The sequence below is a fragment of the Brienomyrus brachyistius genome, chromosome 19, assembly GCF_023856365.1.
Source record: "Brienomyrus brachyistius isolate T26 chromosome 19, BBRACH_0.4, whole genome shotgun sequence".
In the NCBI taxonomy this organism is placed as follows: domain Eukaryota; kingdom Metazoa; phylum Chordata; class Actinopteri; order Osteoglossiformes; family Mormyridae; genus Brienomyrus; species Brienomyrus brachyistius.
Genome location: NC_064551.1, coordinates 9,734,279 through 9,755,024, shown reverse-complemented (window position 1 = coordinate 9,755,024; position 20,746 = coordinate 9,734,279). Strand labels below are relative to the sequence as shown.

General features: G+C 42.0%; 1 protein-coding gene across 3 annotated transcripts in view; it reads left to right on the top strand.

Annotated features, from left to right (window-relative positions):
* The first annotated feature begins 449 nt into the window (after nt 1-449).
* The window catches only part of LOC125715160 (leucine-rich repeat and fibronectin type-III domain-containing protein 2-like), a 75,273-nt gene continuing 54,976 nt past the window's right edge, over nt 450-20,746 (top strand). For all 3 annotated transcript variants that reach the window (XM_048986446.1, XM_048986444.1, XM_048986445.1), the window contains exon 1: nt 450-808. The gene's annotated coding sequence lies outside the window, so the exon portion shown is untranslated. The remainder of the gene's footprint in view (nt 809-20,746) is intronic.

The following is a 20,746-nucleotide window of genomic DNA, read 5'->3' as shown; positions in this document are numbered from 1 at the left end:
ATTCCCAGGAATTGTAATATATTGAGATTATTCGTCTATTAATCCACGCCAATGTACAGTCAGTCCCAATCGATGTCAGATGTTTGGATTTTTCTAATGCAAACGCAATAAACTAAAATGAAAGTGTTAATGGTTTAGGAAAAAAAGTTAATGAAGATGTCTGTTCCTGCTTGCATATCTCTGTTACTGAAGGACAGAGGACGACTATACACGTGTGCATGTGGATGTTTCTTCTGCATGCGGGGTGCAGGCTCGCTGTGCAGTCAGAAGACTAGGGCGCTCACAGCAAGTGTCTTAACATGCCCCTTTCGCGTTTTATGCGCTGCGGTTGCCGTTTTGTCCATTTCTCCTACATGGATTTGGATCTGAATTCGTTTAGCCAAAATGATTTGAAACATTTGCTTTTCTTTTTTGCTCCTCTGTGCTGATATTCATTTTTTTTATATGAGAGACAAACGAAACGTTCCTCACTCCGCAAGATCATAGCGAACGCTGATTGAAGACCGCGTCGGGCTAAACAAATCCCGTTATACGAAATATTTGCCGGATCCTTAAGGGCGAATAATCCGTTGAAGAAACTGTGCTGTTTGCAGGCAAGGGTGCCGGTTTAGGGCGATTTCAACTCAACTGCACTTGTGAAAAACTACGGAAGTCTTAGCCCTGTTTGCGGCGAGGGTTGCAAGAAGGATGAACATCGCTCGGTTCGCATTTCGTTTCCAAAAGAGAAGAGGATGGATGCCCCGGAGTAAAACCGTGCCTGGAGAATGTGAGATCTCCATAGGACACAGTAGATAAAACGCTTATCAAGGTAAGGTGGAGGTTTGCTGATACACGCCTGAAGATTTATGTGTAAGGAGCTTTATGGTGTTTTCCAAGTGGATTTGTCTGGAGCACAGACTGGCGTTTTTTCGCCTTAAAAGCTGTTTCAATCTGTCTGGAGACAGTGAAAGGAAGCCCTTTGGCGACTAAACTGTCGAAGTAAATATTATTCACCTGTGACAGGAATAATAAGCTTCGCAAACCATGTATGTTTTATTTATGTGAGTATACTTGTATTAGGGATATATGAATTATAACACGAAAGAAAATATTATTTTGTAAACGTGGGAGCAAAAATTGAGGATTCCTTCTTTAATTTGCATAACCATTAATACTTGGCGAGGAGTGCGTTATTTATTGTGATTAACGAAAAATCCTTAGTGGCAGTTGAGCCCTTTCAGTGAAATCTAAGTATCTAAAATGATTCGAAGTTGGATGGATGAAATTCGGGTTTGTTTGTTGTTAATGATGAGTTTTCTTCCTTACGTGAGTAGTAAAGGTTGGAGGACTTGGGATTAATACCTCTTGTCAGGGGTGTATAAACCGTGCTGTATCTTGGTCGCCCGTCTGATCTGTACGCATTACGCAGTAACAACCCCGTGCTGTACCGTGACCGCACTGCATTGGGGATATCACACTATGAGCAGGAGTTTACTCTAACTCTAAATATGTGAACACATGTATTCGTTTTACGTTTTAAAATGAATTTCCTGTACATGCAACAAGTTAAATGTGTGGGCGTGAATGTGAGAGAGAGCGATGCAGAGCGCTTACTTCTATGAAACATATAAATCATAAAAATCCGTTGACACTAAGTCCGCTTTAGGATGCGGGTCTGTACATTTAGGAAATCGTAAAAGGAATCATAATTACAGATGGATACAAATTAGTGTGAGATGCCTTCCGTACTGATAAGACACTCCCCCATGGGATCGTCAAGCTGAAATACAGCTTCTTAAATACCGTTTTTTAATAATCACAACCAGTCTGGAGACACATGTTTCAGGACCATGGATAGTACAATTACGACAGTCTGTGTGAAGACCAGTGCTACTGTGGCATAGAGAACAAGGGCAGAGGTGTACAACAACACTTTATACCATTCAGGCCAATTATAGTCAGATGGTCTGTAACCCATAATCTATACTCTGTAACCCATATCCTGGTTTCAGGAAATGAGAGGGGGCTGTGTGCCTGTTCCATGTCGCCCGGTACCATCCGTGTACCTCATCCAGATGGAGAAATGGCTAACTGTAGACCCTGGAGACTTGCTTAGTTGGCAGGGCATTCATGTATTTTTATGCAAGTGTCACCTAAAAATAACTTGATACCATGCTTGAACTTCTCATTCCAAGCTGTGCAACACTGGCCAGAAGTGGAAGAATTGCAGTCCATCTTTTGCCCGGAGAATATGTCGAGTCTCTTTCTTTCCCTGATTAAGTCTTGATTAAACTTTCAGAATGAAGGTAGATGTAACACCGGCCCTTTGAAAACCGAGCTTACCGAAGTGTCACAAAGCCACAGTAATGTACACAATGATGATGCTGCACTCGTTGCCTATGGAAATCAGAAGAGCTTCAAGGTCATCTTTTGCTGGATGGGTTTTTCCAGGAAAGATTTATTGTTGATTGAGCAGTCAGTGTGTGTGCTGGATGTGGGGGTACGTACCTGTAAAGGGAAAGAGGGACAGAGAAAGTATTCCCTGCATGTGTGGTAGGAATGTGTGTTTAACATGACAGTGAATCAGCAGTAGATGTGTCCGTGAACAACTGCAGTATGTCATCATAGAACTGTATGTTAAATATTTGTATATTTACTTTGTTGAGTTTATGGCTTTGTAGCTTAGAAGTTTGTTATTGGAAGGTCACTGGTTCACCATTGGGCCCCTGAGTAAGACACTTAACCCCAAATGCTTCATAGACCCTGCTTTCTCTGTTATAACCTCCTTTGATAAAACCAACTGATGAATTGGTCTAGAAATATTACATAGACACGCCTCTTAATCACTGAATTCAGGCGTTTCATTCAGACCAATTGCCACAGGTGTATAAAATCAAGGATCTAGCCATGTAGTCAGGTTTAAGAGCATTTGTGAAAAGAATGAGTCGTTCTGAGGAGCTCAGTGAATTCAAGCGTGGTACTGTCATAGGATGTCACCTTTGCAATAAGTCAGTTTGTGAAATTTCTTCCCTGCTAGATATTCCACAGTCAGCTGTAAGTGGTATTACTGCAAAGTGGAAGCATTTAGGAACAACAGAAACTCAGCCATGAAGTGGCAGACCATGTAAAGTAACAGACTGGGGTCACCGAATGCTGAGGAGCATAGTGCACAAAAGTTGCCAACGCTCTGCTGACTCAGTAACTCCAACAGAGTTCCAAACTTCTTCTGGAATTAACCCCAGCAAAAAGAAAAAACTGTGCTTCAGGGAATGTACTTCTATGGCCAAGCAGATGCAAACCTCACATCACCAAGCATAATGCCAAGTGTTGGATGCAGTGGTATAAAGCACACTGTCACTGGACTCTGGAGCAGTGGAAACATGTTCTGTGGAGTAACGAATCACGCTTCTTTGTCTGGCAGATTGATGGATGAGTCTGGTTTTGGCAGGTGCCTGGAGAATGTTACCTGTCTGACTGCATTGTGCCAACTGTAAAGTTTGGTGGAGGAGGGATAATGGTATGGGATTGTTTTTCTAGGACTTGGGCCCCTTAGTTCCAGTGAAGGGAACTCTTAATGCTTCAGCTAACCAAGACATTTTGGACAATTTTATACTTCCAATTTTTTGGGAACAGTTTGGGGAAGGAAGGGCCTTTCCTGTTTCAGCATGACTGTGCCCCAGTGCACAAAGCCAGGTCTACAAAGACATGGTTGGGTGAGTTTGGTGTGGATGAACTTGACTGACCAACAGTGAGCCCTGACCTCAACATGATCAAGCATCTTTGGGGAGAACTAAAATGGAGATTGTGAGCCTGGCCTTCACGTCCAACTTCAGTGCCTGACCTCACAAATGCTCTTCTGGATGAATGGGCAAAATGTCCCACAGACACACTCCAAAATCTTGTGGAAAGCCTTCGCAGAAGACTGTTATAGCTGCAAAGGGGGGGGACCAACTCCATACTGATGCCTATGGATTTCAGAGGAAGGGGGAGGTGCCCATAGCTTCCAGGATACGTCCCAGACCCCCCACAACCCTAAATAGGACAAGCAGTTTCAGAAAATGGATGGATTTAGAATGGGATGTCATAAAAGTTCCTGTAGGTGTAATGGCCAAGTGTCCCAATACTTTTGTCCATATTGTGTATGTGTTTGTATATTTGGTATATATCTTAGCATTTTTGTATTGATGTTCGTACATGTCAGGGCGGCTGTAGGTGCTTGAGTGTGTTTTGTGAATTTATGTGGGTGTTTTTATGTGGTTGTGTGTGTGGGTGTGGATAGCCTAAAGCCAGAGGTAACTGGCATGATGGTTTGGGTCTGATAACAGTGTAATTCTGCGACTGTATTCATATGATACTCTAGGCCGGCCCAGTTGATCAGACTCATTATGTTTTGATGAGGGGTAGCAAAGTGGGGTGATTGTCGATACCAAATACAATACACCAGCTTTTGAACTGCTGTAGGAAAATTGAACACCACTCTTATTGCAGTGAAAGGAGTCACCTTCCTAAGATTGCCCTTATAATGGCTGTCGATTCAAATTCAACTTCACTTCAGCTCTCATCTTGGTTTTTGGCATCAAAATTAAGCTGAGGAGTCGTCTGTAGTAAGAATCTGCATAGCTTAGTACTTGGCACAAGGATATAACGGAAACTCCTGAAATGATCATAATAATTTTTGCACATCAGATACTACTTGCCAACTGGTTCGTAAGATGACGTGTGCCAAAGAGACTCTTTCTCAATTCTTCTTTTCCATCCTAATGAGGACATGGCCACTTGACGTGTAAATTCCGTAATTGCTTAAGGACAGCAGGAAGGTATTCTGGAGACATTTAGGAGCAAGCTGTAGATCCTCTCCATCATATCTTGCTGTCTGCTGTTTACGCAGTCACCCTGGCATCAAGGGAGTGCAGATACTGTATGTTCATAATATACTTACAGCTGACTTTTGCTCTGCCTGGATCTACTTTTAAAATAAATAATAAAAAAATTACAGCTCGAAGTACCGTGACATTTCAGAGCAGCAAATGTCCCTTCATCTGTCACGATTTGTACAAAATAGATTTTCTCACATAATTCCATCTGATTTTGCTGTTGTGTGTTTGTCCACAGCAGCAATCCTTCTCACGTCTTATGAAGTTGGGCTTGTCAGCTATCGGGATAGGTGGGTTACGGTTTGATTTTCCGAGCTCCAGGTTACATTTATCTGATCGACTTTGTGAATTCCACATGCAGATTCATTGTTAATTAAATCAGCTATTTGTGTCTGAGGAAACCAGATGGCCATGTCCACTAGTGCTAAGAAAGAGGAGCACATATGGTTTTCCGGAGACCCTTTGAAGCAGTATTTTGCATACTGTGGCATTGCGGTTGTGTGATACAACTTTGAGCTTATGGAAACTAATTAGCAATGCACTGATGTGGGTTTTGGCACCCAGGTGGACGCAGAACATATACTTGAGTACACTTTATAAACATACAGTACTGTGCAAAAGTCGTAGGCAGTCAAAATGATGTGTAAATGATCTTCATGTTGGTGTAAGACTATGGAAATCTGTTTTTTTTAAGTGTGTCAGCCATTTCAAAATCCCTCCTAATAACACCTCGTCATTTGCAGTAACTATTCCTTGAGTAATCTACTAGTACACCATGTTTAGCTAATCAATATCTCCCTGTGTTATTTAACTAATTAAGTAAATTGATTAATAGAGCTGAAATGTACCAAACACATGGAACAGCTGAGGTGCCCCTGAGGAGAGGTTTGGGAACTGTTCATCTAGCCATCCAACAAGTTATCACAATTTTTGAGTTAATAGCTGTAATGTTAAAATGTGCTTCTTTTCCTCTGAGTAAATGTGCACTTACTGTAATGCCAAGATGCCAAAACGAATACCTTTAAACATATTTGACTGCCTAAATTAGTACTGTATGCAAGAAACTGGATTAGTTTTTTTTTTAATCTGGAAAAGCAAAACGTAACCTGGAAACCTGTTTTAGTTAAAAAAATGTTACACAATGCTAATTGTTTCAAGTGGTACGTGCTAATGTTCCATTATGAAAAATGCTCCAACATAATTGAAATTAAATCAATTAAAAACATTCCTAGAAATTACTAAAAGTACAAAATCCCCTTAAGATGAACAAACTGGTGCTAAAACATTTACTGTAGAGGTGGTGAAATAGTTAAAGCCAACAAGACCCAAGCAATACAATTTAGAGACCCAGGAATAAAATATCTGAATATACATTTGCTCATAGCTGTGGAGTGAAATAAATGGCAGTGTAAAATGTGGGAAATGACTGCAGGGCTTTTCACTTGCAGGCTCACAATCCCTGTATGTATATTTCTTTGTTTGGATGAAGGATGGTCTTCGGATGTTTCAGTAATTATGTATACATGGAAACCTTTTGCAGTTCATATTTTCTATTTGCTGCAGTATAGGATACCACTGAAATGTAGACGGTAATATAGCTATAATCTCGAATTCCATTCATAGAAATTTTATATGCTAATGGAAACTGTTTTTGGCCCATTGCTTTGTGTACCTCTAGCAAAATCAATATCAGATGATAGTTATTTATATTACAGGATAATAAATTTAATAAATAAATTTCTAGCACACTAACAGTATAAAAGGTAATTGTCGAATGTCAGTATCTGCTTGGGAATTTGCCACTGGGGTGAAATGATGTTTGTTGGATGCTTGAGAGGTCTTGAGTATGTTCTGTCTCATTGCTGGATGTACCTCTCAGTAAATACAAAGACTATAGGTATAACGGTATATATATGCTATGAATCTGGGGGATGTTTGCCATGCACTGTCCTTAGCACTTGCTTTGTGGTTAGCTGACTTGCTGCTGTCTGGATGTCCAATCAGAATTCTCTGTGTTAGAGTCAGCTTAATTTCCTTCATCTTTGCTTCTCTTTATCTTCTCATTATTCTGTCATTTCTGTCTATCTTTTGGCCACTGTGTCTCACCAAGGATTAACAAGGCAATACATCTGGCTGTCAGACTGCTGCGTAACACCATTTGCAAAGTCTTTTAAAATCTCCGTCTTGTAAAACACCCCCTAATTACCTGCCTCAGAACTTTAGCATTTTGCATGTTTCCTGTGGCCAGATCTAGGACATTCTCTGAAAAGTCTCCCTGACATTCACCGTCGTGCTTTTCTTGTACACACTGTGTGAGATGTTATGCTCACATTGTTTCATATGTCGAGCACCTTAACTATAAGCCGATGGTGTAGTGAAGATGCAAGGTGGATTATCCTCCAGCGTGTCATCCAGTCACATTCTGAAATTAAACCTCGACGGAGCTGCTGCCTCTCTTACAGAATATAGTGTAATGACTCAATCATTAATTCAGAATCATTCTACATTATTTTACAGCCCTGAACAATACCACGGGGAGAGAAAATCACAGCACAGGGCTCTTAAAATGGTTGACAAATAGGTTATACATACACCATACCATGGGACCAAACAAGAACTAGTTCATTCATCTTTTAGAAAGTATTAGATACTCAGCAGTATTTTTTAATGTTTATTTTATTTGTAAAACAACATGATGACATTGTATGAGTGATGTATGAATCAATAGTGGCAGGATTCAGGTCAAAACCAGTCATTCAAAATTCACTCATAGGTCCCCAAAGGCTTATCGCTAATCATAGAAGATAACTTGCATTTGTGTTACGAAGTGTTAGCGTTTTCCTTTCTGTACAGTTTTATTTATTTATTTGTTACACTGTTTACCTTGAGGAGTTGCATAAACATCGCATCACAAGAAGCGGGAGCCATATGTGTACAGTAGCAGAATTACTGCATTAAGAGATGCAGGTCAAGCTATACAGTAAACATGGCCAAATTCCTGCCCTTTAGTCAGGGGATAGAAAGGGTATTTACCATTGTTTTCAAAATGTTTGAAAAACTCACCCCAATTTGTTTTTAGCATAATTATGGGTTTGCTACATAAATGTCAAATTTAAACCTCATTATTTCACCATGTTGGCTTGATGTGCACAGTTATCTTCATGTGATAGAACACTTCTATTAAAGACTACAGGTTACCAAAATCATTCCCACAATCATCTCTGTGGATGACTTTGTATAATTTGAGGGCAATTATTCATTTCATTTCACAGAGAGGTTAATCAGTGTTAAAAGGACATCTGTATGGACACCAGCAGCACACCTGGAGTGAAGAGTCACAGCAATCGTGAATGTTCTTTGCAATTTTAAACGATCTTGAACAAGTTAGCAAATGCAAACAGGATAAGTAATACATGTTATGACATTCGCATATTAGCTCTACATAAGCCGCAGGAAATGTCATTGGTCTGAGAAGTTAATGACCAAGAAAATAAGTTATTTTCTGGTCGCTAAATAGATCTTCAGTTCCAGCTAAAGCAGAAGGGGTACTTCTTATGTGAGGTGGTTGAAGATGTGGAGAAATAAAGATGAATCAGGAGGGAGGAGACAATGAGAGAAAGAGAGAGAGAGAGAGAGAGAGAAAGAGAGAGAGAGAGAGAGAGAGAGAGAGAGAGACGTGGACCTGTTGAGGTCAGATAAAGACTACAGTGTCAGTGCAGCTTTTCAGTAGGCATGAAGAACAAAGCCTTTTTTTACCCTCCCTTATTTATCTTTTTCCCTTTGGATTTTTCCAAAAATGTGTTTTATAGCAACAACCAGACCGCAGTGTTCCCATTGGTGGCTCTGATTTATTAGGTCGGGTGCTGAAAAAGACCCTCAGAGTAAGAGAAATGTGCTATCAGAATGTCATTCCTGGAACAGTTGTGTCAAATGTGATCATTGTCAGGAAATCTGGACAAGACCGACATCATGATCTTGCCTCAAAAGTGAATGGATTTGAGTGAAAACAGATACCATTTCACCCTGGAGGACACCATCAGCTGTCCTTATATGAGCTTGGATGATTTCAGGGATCTGGACCCAGCGGCACACACAGCACTGTCATGGCTAGGTCTGAGTTATTGTTTGTGGTAGCATGGCGATTGATTACCTGCGCCATTCTCAAAGACCCCTCGATTAATAAAACCCAGCCAGCCGTGATTGGACTAATTCATTCGTTAGCGCTTTATTTGGGGTTAGCTGAGCGGATTCAGAAAGTGTAGTGTTAGCGTGCTGGCTTGATGTGTGGGCCTAGGGTATGTATCGTGCATTATTTTATTTGAAAATGTTACTTTTCTTTTTATTTGGGATTTTTTTGTGGGCTATTCATCACCATTTTGTGCGCCATTCTTTGGGCAGCCTGTCTGTGTCGCTCCTCTCTGCCTCTGTTCTGGTCATGTTGTAGGTCTTTACGCCGCAATCTTCCACAATATCTGTGCAGATACTGAAAGTAGTGGGGTACCAACATGGAAATTTTGATCCATACCGATAGCTAATATATTTTTGTCTAATATTACAGACACCGATAACTGATACCGATAAGTAGCTAACCTGTAAAGTCTAAATATCGGCTGGCGATATTGACCAAGATTGACACACTGAACCTAATGCTGATGTCTTGTTTTTTAGCAAACATTGGCCAATAATGACGTTAAGTCGTGCTACTAATATATCTCTGCCTGAAAGTTCAAGCATACAGGATTTTGTGTACAATTAAAATTTAGAATATAACTAATTATAACTAATATAACTATAACTAATACTAAGCAAACAAATTAGTGAGATGACTTTATAATGATTCCGTTATAGAACCAATGGACCCTGGATGGATGTTAAATTACCCATATACAATTGGAAAAAAGACTTAAAAAATGTAACACTCTTGTGTAGAACTATGTTACAATATAATGCACAGCTGCGTTAAACATGCATGAAGTGCATTCTGAAGGGAATTAGGCTGCTTCCGCATAATAGTTATCCTATTTTCTGTGTGTTTAAATAAGGTGGAGGTAAGGAGCAGGCACTGATTACAGTGTGTTGTTACACCCACTACACGACATACCACCTCAGGGATGAGAACCTGAGTGCAGCCATGTGGCAGGTGATACCTCAGCACCACACTAGTCTGAATGGACCTCTGTGAGTTTTTTTCCCAGTGGCTAGAGTGCCAATCCTGCCACCAACCCCCAAGTTATTCGCTGTAAGTAGAAGGACCTCCTTATAGAGCTAGATGTAGATTAACATCATACCCAAGATGAAGCAACTGCAGGTTAAGGGCCTTGCTCAAGGGCTCAACAGAGTAGAATCACTCCTGGCATTCATGGGATTTGAACCAGCAACCTCCTGATTGCTGTCACAGGTCCCTAGCCTCAGAGCCACCACTCCACTCTCAGTCTTAAATAATACTCACCCACAATCCGACCAGAATGAAGCTGTCAGAAATGACCGGCATTACCTCCTAAAAGAGCTGCAGGGGCAGCTGGCCCGGAAGCGGAGACCAACTCACAGTCTTACGGAGAAAAGGGGAAACAGGCAAGCAGGGCAGCAGGATGTCTGAGCAGGTGGCACTGTGACCTCTAGGGCCGGGGATTTGGCTCCACCTGCCACTGTGTGTGTCCTGTTTGCATGTTCTCCCCTTGTTGGAGAAGTGCATGCAGATTGGCCTCTCCAAATGTGTTCGAGCGTGTACCACGTGATAGACCCCTAACTGGAACCCAGTGGTTTTCAGTAGGCTCCCCTTGATCGTGTACTCGGTGAATGTTTAGCTGGTAGCTGGGGAAAATCCAAGTATCGATTCCAACAATATATGAATGTATTTTTGGGTAGAAAATGAAAAAGAACACTCTCCAGCAATGCATATGAGGTAATCCCTTCCCAACTTGTGAAGGTCAGAAATCGGAATTAGAAAGAAAACTGATCTGTATCACTGGCCTCAGCTGACTTGCTATAGCGACTCAACAAGAGGATGTTTGGAGCGAACAAGAGTAGACTCTGCAAGCAGTATTATCTAGGGGAAGACCAGACTCCGCATGCGGTGTTACCTAGGGGAAGAGGAGACTCCGCATGCGGTGTTACATAGGGGAAGACCAGACTCCACATGCGCTGTTACATAGGGGAAGAGCAGACTCCGCATGCGGTGTTACATAGGGGAAGACCAGACTCCACATGCGGTGTTACATAGGGGAAGAGGAGATTCCGCATGCGCTGTTACATAGGGGAAGAGCAGACTCCGCATGCGGTGTTACATAGGGGAAGAGGAGACTCCGCATGTGGTGTTACGTAGGGGAAGAGCAGACTACGCATGTTGTGTTACATAGGGGAAGAACAGACTCCGCATGCGGTGTTACATAGAGGAAGAGGAGACTCCGCATGCGGTGTTACGTAGGGGAAGAGCAGACTACGCATGTGGTGTTACATAGGGGAAGAGCAGACTCAGCATGCGCTGTTACATAGGGGAAGAGGAGACTCCGCATGTGGTGTTACGTAGGGGAAGAGCAGACTACGCATGTGGTGTTACATAGGGGAAGAGCAGACTCCGCATGCGGTGTTACATAGAGGAAGAGGAGACTCCGCATGCGGTGTTACGTAGGGGAAGAGCAGACTACGCATGTGGTGTTACATAGGGGAAGAACAGACTCCGCATGCGCTGTTACATAGGGGAAGAGGAGATTCCGCATGCGCTGTTACATAGGGGAAGAGCAGACTCCGCATGCGGTGTTACATAGGGGAAGACCAGACTCCACATGCGGTGTTACATAGGGGAAGACCAGACTCCGCATGTGGTGTTACATAGAGGAAGAGGAGACTACGCATGTGGTGTTACATAGGGAAAGTGCAGACTCCGCATACGGTGTTACATAGAGGAAGAGCAGACTCCGCATGCGGTGTTACATAGGGGAAGACCAGACTCCGCATGCGGTGTTACATAGAGGAAGAGAAGACTCCGCATGCGGTGTTACATAGGGGAAGAGCAGACTCTGCATGCGGTGTTACATAGGGGAAGAGGAAACTCCACATGTGGTGTTACATAGGGGAAGAGCAGACTCCGCATGTGGTGTTACATAGGGGAAGACCAGACTCCACATGCAGTGTTACATAGGGAAAGAGCAGACTCCGCATACGGTGTTACATAGGGAAAGAGCAGACTCCGCATGCGGTGTTACATAGGGAAAGAGCAGACTCCGCATACGGTGTTATGTAGCGGAAGAGCAGACTCCACATGTGGTGTTACATAGGGGAAGACCAGACTCCACATGCGCTGTTACATAGGGAAAGAGCAGACTCCGCATATGGTGTTACATAGGGGAAGAGCAGACTCCGCATGCGGTGTTACATAGGGAAAGAGCAGACTTCGCATATGGTGTTACATAGGGGAAGAGCAGACTCCACATGCGCTGTTACATAGGGGAAGAGCAGACTCCGCATGCGGTGTTACATAGGGAAAGAGCAGACTCCGCATGTGGTGTTACATAGGGGATGAGCAGACTACGCATGTGGTGTTACATAGGGGAAGAGGAGATTCCGCATGCGCTGTTACATAGGGGAAGAGCAGACTCCGCATGCAGTGTTAGCTAGTGGAAGAGCAGACTCCGCATGCAGTGTTAGCTAGTGGAAGACCAGACTCCGTATGCGGTGTTAGCTAGGGGAAGAGCACACAGAGCAACATTTATGTCTTTTGGACCATAAATCCTCCCTATTCTAAACATTTCTCATACAATTACAATTACAAAAAAATAAAAGCTAAATGAAAGATAAAAATATTTTCGTTTATTCGTTTGAGTGTTCACTGTTGATGTCATTAATGTGTGTAATATATTACCCTTTATATGAGCTTGTATTCACTTCTTTACAATCCTCATTTGTGATACAAATAACTTCTGTATTCAAAGAGGTAAAAATCACCCATTAAGGGGCAGGATTAATAATGGTGTTTGCTTATATAACATTTATTTAATGCTGGTATTTTTCTTATAAGGACACATTTTACATAGTTACAGCAAAAACACAGATTGAAATAAACCTACCAACAATAGAATAAAACAATATAACACCATTCACAAAATATAATGCTGAATTATTGGTCACACATAGAGCAAGAGAAAGCATTTTGAGGCTCAGGGAAGGCAGACAAAGGTTAGCAATTCTAAAAGACAGAGAAAGGGAGACAAACACAGGTCTCCTTTGAGCTTATGTGGAGGTGTCTGAGCGATCGGCTAACAGGGCAGAGACAGCCTGGAATCCAGCAGCAGCAGGTACCTCCGGACACAACAGCAGGCACGTGGGGGGCAGCCCCCTTCAAAGAAAACAACTCTCCCCCCTTCCCAAACCTGAGAACACAGGTTAAATAAACACGAGTCTCAATGTATATCTACTTGTTTTATTTGTATTTATTGGCAAATACAAGTTTACACTGTACATAACACGTTGATTAATGCATTAATAAATGAAGGAGAAGATTGCAAGTTTGTAGTAGCAAACTACACAGATTTAGATAGTGAAAAAGACATATATACATTAATAGACAATAAATCATTAACATGAATAATAAACAGTTATCAGTAAACTGTGCAGTAAACCATACAGCTTTGTACAATCTATTGGACTTCACTGTCATTTTCCTCGAATTCTTTGGTAATGGGTGTGAATGGTTTCTTGGCAATGCAGAGTCCCTGTCAAAGCACCACACCACATTGTCTGATCCCAGGATTGAAGCAGAAGCTGTTTACTGCATTGTCAACAAGCCTTGTTAATGTAGCTGTCAGCGAGACGTAGAGGATTGGTGTGATCCATTCCGATAATGACTTAACCAAGTGAAAATCTGCCTGACCTCAATTAAGTGTCTCTTTTCTTTACTGCAGAAAGATTTCACATACAGTGGTAAGCAGTAGCCTGATGTAAAAACATTTGGGCGATACAGTATATGATTGACAGCATAAATGACCATTGAGGTAGCTATAGTGTCTTATTCTTTCAGTCCCATTCCAAATAATAAATAAAGACAAACGCTACAGTCATAAGATGCTTACAGTAACATGCTTGGCAGCAATGACCAGAGATAGTAGCTAGATCACATCCAACACAATAAGTTCCCCATGTTCTTAAAAATAGCTGCATAATGCTTGATGTCACTGAATCGAGTCCAAATTCCTCGAGCGTACAACATAACAGGCAGAAAGTCCTCTGACAGTTGTGCGGCGAAATTAAACAAGGACTCTTAATCTCAAAATCTGTTGGGTTCCAAACAAATTAATCACTCGGGTTTGTTTATGCTAATCGCTAGTTTTTGTTTGTGCTTTAAATGGATAATGAGGCTGACGGCCACCTTACATGCCGTTTTGTAGGTTTTTATGGGCCTGCCTCAGGAACGCTCAGGAACCCAGAAAGACCGGACTCGGTTGCTGGAGTCGACCTGCGCCGCATTTGCAGGTAGCACTGACAGCACATTTAAATGGGTATTTAGTTTAATGGTCAGTTTTATGAAGTCTGAAGACGGCATAAGACAAAGCTTCTCACTTATACACGCAGGATGGAAAAACCACACTTCTGGATGACGGCCAGGTAGCTGTGTTTCATTCACGTGGTTAATCACAGGTGAGCAAAGGGCCTAGTTCTCATACCGGCTGCCTCCCCCACACATGCATGTATTCTCCTCATTCTGCAAGCCTGCAGCAGTAAAGAGTCTTTATTGTTAGTGATCCAGATACTGAAATGTATCTTATCATGCAATCACAGGAACGGTATATTTGTTACTGTATATATACCAAACTCACAACAGTCGGGAAGTGTGAGACATTTTGGGGGAAAGCTGATGGGACATGCAAGCTATGCAGAGGGGTGTTGACAGTCAGCAACTTGCTCAAGGGCCTGAAAATAAGGTGAGATGTGTATTATGTGATGGAGAGGGGAAGTGATGGATTAAAACACGCAGCCTGTGCACGGGCCGCTCCTGGTGAAAGGAGGACTCCGCAAAAAACCAACAATCAAACCTGCCAGTTACGCAGCTGGAAGAGTACAGAGAGAGTAAGTCAAACTAACTAAGAAATAGATTAAAATCTGCTGCGGGAGGAATATGATTGCAGTTTATTTAGTTACTGATCCTCATGAGAGAGCTCCTCTGTTTGTTAGATCAAGATTGTTTTAAGGCTGATTGCATTTGCTTTCATGTTGCAGACAGTGCTGATTTAGCCACCTGCTCAAATATGAGAAAAGGGGCCGGATAGGATCTTTACAGCAGATTGTCCTCCTTTTTCCCAGAATCGTAGCTTACCCTGGATGAAAAAAAGCCTTGTGTAATATATGGATCACACCCAAAATTAATAGGTAACATATGCATAATCTTTTTGTGAATTTCTTTTTTAAGTATTTTTAAGTATATTAAGTACTTGTATACTTAATGTGACCTGCTTTAAGTGGCCCATAGTGCCTTTAGGTAAAAGAATACCTTCAGCGGTAAGGATAAATATAACGCATGTTTATATATAAATGTATAATTCCTTCCCAGAAGGTCTTTTGACAGGACTGCAGAATTCCCGTTTTTAGCTTAACAGAGAGAGTGATATTGCCATTATTAAGCTGAATCTATTTCAAAGCATTACATAAAGGGAGTGACCCGGAATATCGCTGCATGTGCTCTCGATATATTAAAGCCCTGTATGTGTAGATATGGAAGACTATCCCCATCACTAGTGCAGCACCTTGGCTTGCAATATGTAAGCGATGGGGTGTTGCTGCTCCTTACAGATACGAAACCCTAAACAGCAGCTGCAAGTCAAAACAAGATTAATACACCAATAAATATACCTGGCAGGACCAGGATGATCAGAGAAACATATTAACCACAAAACTCTGTCATGTTTGTAGTGCTAAGTAAGATAAATGTACTAAAATTATATAAGCATTACCATTTTATGTCATCGTCTGATATTTATATTATGTCGCGGTGGCAGGAAATGGCTGCAGCTGAGGCCCAGTCATGCCCACCTCCTAAGTAGCTTTCCATGCTCGGCACTGACATTTAAGCACCATCGTGTAATCGTTTCATTTGAGTCGGCGATTAACGAATATTAGGGAACGGCAGCAATCTGTGAGTCTGATGGTAAACCGAAGACTTCAGTTCACCGCACACCTGCTTCTACTCTGCCAGCAGGGGGCGCTTTTGGGGTCAGAGGATACCCACGACTTTAGCCCAGACACTGTCGTATCATAACGCCATGACAGATTGTAGAATTGATTTTTGGGGCTTAATCCCCGTGAGGCCACTCCTGGTGCCGTCCTGGAATGTGTGTATTTATCAGAAATCTATAAAGGAAAAAAGTTGAAAAATTGAAGGCTGAAATGTTTTGAACGCGATAACCTGCTAAATTTCATTCCATGTCGGGTATCTTCTACACGCGATACAACATACAGAGCGTCCACCAAACCTGATCCCAAAGTTTTGAAAACCAGGACATTTACCAACAGACACGCTGTGAAGACTGCTGTGGTTCTGTCCTGTTTGCTTTTAAATCATTTACCTATGCAGAGAGCTGATAATCATGGCCCTTCATTTTGGAAAAAGCTAATTTAACTCCATTTTGGTTACAGAGTACATTTTTAAATCATTATATTATGTTGAGAAAATACCTGTTGAACTAATGCAGCCCCTTGCATCAAACGTGTTGTTTCTCTTTAAATGCTGTCTGTTCCCGCTGTTTAGTCATTCTAAAGACCCTCCTCATGCATTTCGCCACACGGAATCTTTTGTGACACGCTGTGGCCCAAAAAAGGCAGAGCAGTCTGCCTATTGATCTACCCACTCCCCAAACGTAGCAGTAAATTCCTGATTTTCTGGCTAAAAACTGCTCATCGAAAATGCAGTACATCGAATTAGCTGGAGAACCCAGTAGCAGTCTCTGAGGGGTTCGTGCACATTTGCACTCGTTCCAGTGAAGTATGACCCTTACACAGGTGTCAGACTTTTAACACAGGAATTAGCTGTCCTGCACTACACTATCAGATCCTCCTGGCTTTCGGCTAATTTTCTCAGTTTCAACAGAGACTATGCTAAATTGGTGCATGTATATAACGTTTTTGCTGGTGTGCAGACACCCGTGAGAAATCATTTGGCTGCCTGGACGCATGCTATTATATTGCGCCTACAATGTCAAACTAAGGTTACGCGAACTCTGCCTTCTTAGATGGTAATTTAACCCTGGGGGCCAAGTTTATTTATTTATTTTTTTTAATTTAACCGGCGCTTTTGTCCAAAGAAATGTACAAGTGAGGATCAGAGAACAAGGTCAGCCAGAGTCCCTGGAGCTGCTGGGGTTAAGGGCCTTCCCTGATGGTGAAATCAATCTGGCAGGCCAAAGATTTGCACCAGTGACCTTCCAATCACAGGCTAACCTGTCTTAACCTCTGCAACCATAGACTCTTTCAGATTTGTGTCTTTTAACATGAATCCAGAGCATTGATGATGAATGTTTAAGGACACTTTTGTTCCACCAGTTTAGTTTTCCCTCGGTAATGTTTCTGCATGGTGGGTATCACCGCATTCTTTTCCTGGGTGCTCTAGTTCCTGGGTATCCATTTGCATTCTGGGTCTGATTGCCCCACCTGGGAGCTGAACCCACAGCCCGCTGTACACTCGTCTCTGCTTTACACACCTCCCATTTGGCTGCTGCACTCTGCTTTACTGCTAACAGGTTAAATTGTACATACACACCTGACATGCAGATTGTTGCAGTTAAAATGTGAATAAATGGCTAAACTAATTTGGATGGTTTTTATTTGCTAACAAGAAATATAAAAATGTGATTGCATTTTATTTCTGTTTCTAGGATTATTTTACCTGTTATTCTTAGTGATAAAATAACAGCATTTTTGTCAGGTTGTCTAGTTTAATTAGAGAAGATCCTACTGAGTGAACACATCTGCATTCAGGCCCAATGGCATTCACATAGTTAACAGCCAAACCCTAGCATCCCACTGCCTGACACCAATATCAGGCATCAACACATGCTCCAGGTTAGCAAGCCAGATATCCTGGATCTGAAGCCCAGAAGAAACCTTCTGTGGGTCTCATCGTGGATAGGAATGAAGACGTACAAGCATAAGCACTTAAAATCAGTATATTTTTCCAAGATTTGATGATTATGCATCTGGTCAGGGTACTTAACCCAGAGTGGCTCACTAAAAATATTCATCTGTGATGGTGAGTAAAGCATTTTAAGATGGTCAACATATAGCCAGATGGCTGAAGATCTGCCTGATGGAAGGTTACTTTTTATAGTCTTGAACCTGAATCTGTGTCAGTGGGTGATTGATGAAAATGTTTGCTGAGCTAATCAGTAATTTGATGTAGTATGCAGCTCATGCAGACTGGACAGAAGGAAGGCTATCAATACGGATGGTAAGCTTGAAGAAGTGAGGAGGGGTATCAGTATGGACAGTAAGCTTGAAGAAGTATGGAAAGACATCATCATGCACAGAAAACTTGAAGAAGGAGGGATATCAGTACGGACAGTAAGCTTGAAGACGTAAGGAGGGATATCAGTATGGACATTAAGCTTGAAGAAGGAGGGATATCAGTACGGACAGTAAGCCTGAAGAAGTATGGAGAGATATAATCATACACAGTAAACTTGAAGATGGAGGGATATCAGTATGCACAGTAAGCTTGAAGAAGGAGGGATATCAGTATGGAAAGTAAGCTTGAAGAAGGAAGGGTATCAGTATGGACAGTAAGCTTGAAGAAGGGATACAGTATGGACAGTAATCTTGAAGAAGGAGGGATACAGTATGGACAGTAATCTTGAAGAAGGAGGGATATCAGTATGGACAGTAAGCTTGAAGAAGGAGGGATACAGTATGGACAGTAATCTTGAAGAAGGAGGGATATCAGTATGGACAGTAAGCTTGAAGAAGGAGGGATACAGTATGGACATTAAGCTTGAAGAAGGAGGGATACAGTATGGACATTAAGCTTGAAGAAGGAGGGATACAGTATGGACATTAAGCTTGTTGAAGTAAAGAGGATTATGCAATTCAGTACACTGCAGCAAAAAATGCTGTTTTAATACCACCTTGTCCTGCATTATCGAAGAATGTTTTTACATTTCATTATCACTCTGTTGGACTACTTAATCTTTTTAATACATAACATATTAACGGAAAGGTATTAAATACCTGTCAGATTTATGTAGTGCCACAAAGGTATTGTAGTAATATTTATACAAATTTGTTCTCACTAATGGGAATTAATAGTGTTAGCTATTTTTATCTTTGAACATACATGTGCTAATGGTGCAGCTCTGCAGGTTCCATTTTGTCATTAACTTACTTTTATTACCTTTTTCAGTTCTGATTTCTTTGCAGACAGTATATTTACTGACTTTCGCTCGAATGCAGAAGCAGGAGAGCCGCTGATGTTTAAACTAGAAATAATGTATAAAAATATCGAGGTAACATGGTTCTGTCTTCTGTATTCAGCTTCGTTATTGCTAAGTAGCCGGGTCGACCACCAGCTCAGTAATAGATTTGAGGATTTTAATCACTACTTTTCCCAACCTGGTAATCTCCTTTTATCCTCCATATATCCTCCGTATATCTAAAGCAGACTGTTAACCTCTCTCAATCAGAAGATCAGAAGGGTGCTGGGGGGGGATGGGGGGGGGGGGCTCTACGCAATAAGGTGGTTAGTCTGCCATGCCATCAATTCTCATCTAAAACTTCAATTAATGTAACGACATGATTCTAGTTTAATTGCAATAAAGCACAGCACTGTAATAAAAAGGGAATCTATTTCATTATCAAGAGGGTGAAACATGACCTTTAAAGGCAGATAGGAAATGCAGTATACATTGTTAGTGCTGGACTCACTGTGTATCTGAATGTTTCTGTCCTCTGTGCAGAGATACTGGCATAATCCTGCTGCATGCTAGGCTAATTCGTTATCATCATGTGCGTTCTTTTCGCTCTAAGCCAGGAGGATCACGCCGTCTCTGTATTATGTGCGATAATTGCATTACATTTGCACTTCAGAAGGCTTTCTTGGGCACATGCAGTGTATAAAGGAGAAAGGGAGGCCGTGGTGGTGTGTCTGACCACGGGAGGGGCCTCTGCACTCTTTTAAGCAGCTCTGTGGGCTCCCTGTCTGCTCCTTTCGCGCTCCCTGCCCTTGTAAGGCATTCTGCTGGGACGCCCAGTGCTCCTCAGTGAGGGAGAGCTGTAGAACCATTCTAACAGCTCTTTCCGGCCCTTCCTTGGGTGGCACTGGAGTCTGGTTGCATAAAGTCTTTGGGTGGTGATGGAAATATATGTATGTTCACTTGTATAATATATATAGAATGTACAGAATGGTGGAGGCGAGATGGAGCATTTTCCAGGTACCGCAAGGCACGAGGCAGGGGAACATCCTGCTTGTTTTTAGTCTGTGGGAGGAAGACCAATGTGACAGCGGAGGCCAGATCTAATTATTGTCATTGTTTTTATTATTAGTGCATCCATCTTTAATGTCTATTTATCCAGTATCGGGTCAGCCTGAGCCTGGAGACCAACCCCGGGAGCCCCCTGTATGACAGGGCGGGATACTGTATGTGTTCTTAATCTAGCCGATACATTTATACTTAGCAACACGGATTTGCCAAAGCAGGGTGAGCCAGGCCTTGTAAGGACTGGCCTTGATGTGAAGTCACTCTGCTGATCACAAGATTTAAACCGGAGGCCATATGATCACGAGCACAGAGTTCCAGCTCCCAGAGGCTCACGCCGCCCACGTTTCAAATATGATTCTCTGCTTTGTGCTTTTCTGTAGATTCCATCAAGATTGTGTCATAATTCGCATGAGTGAGTGACGACCAATGGATGAGTTCAGT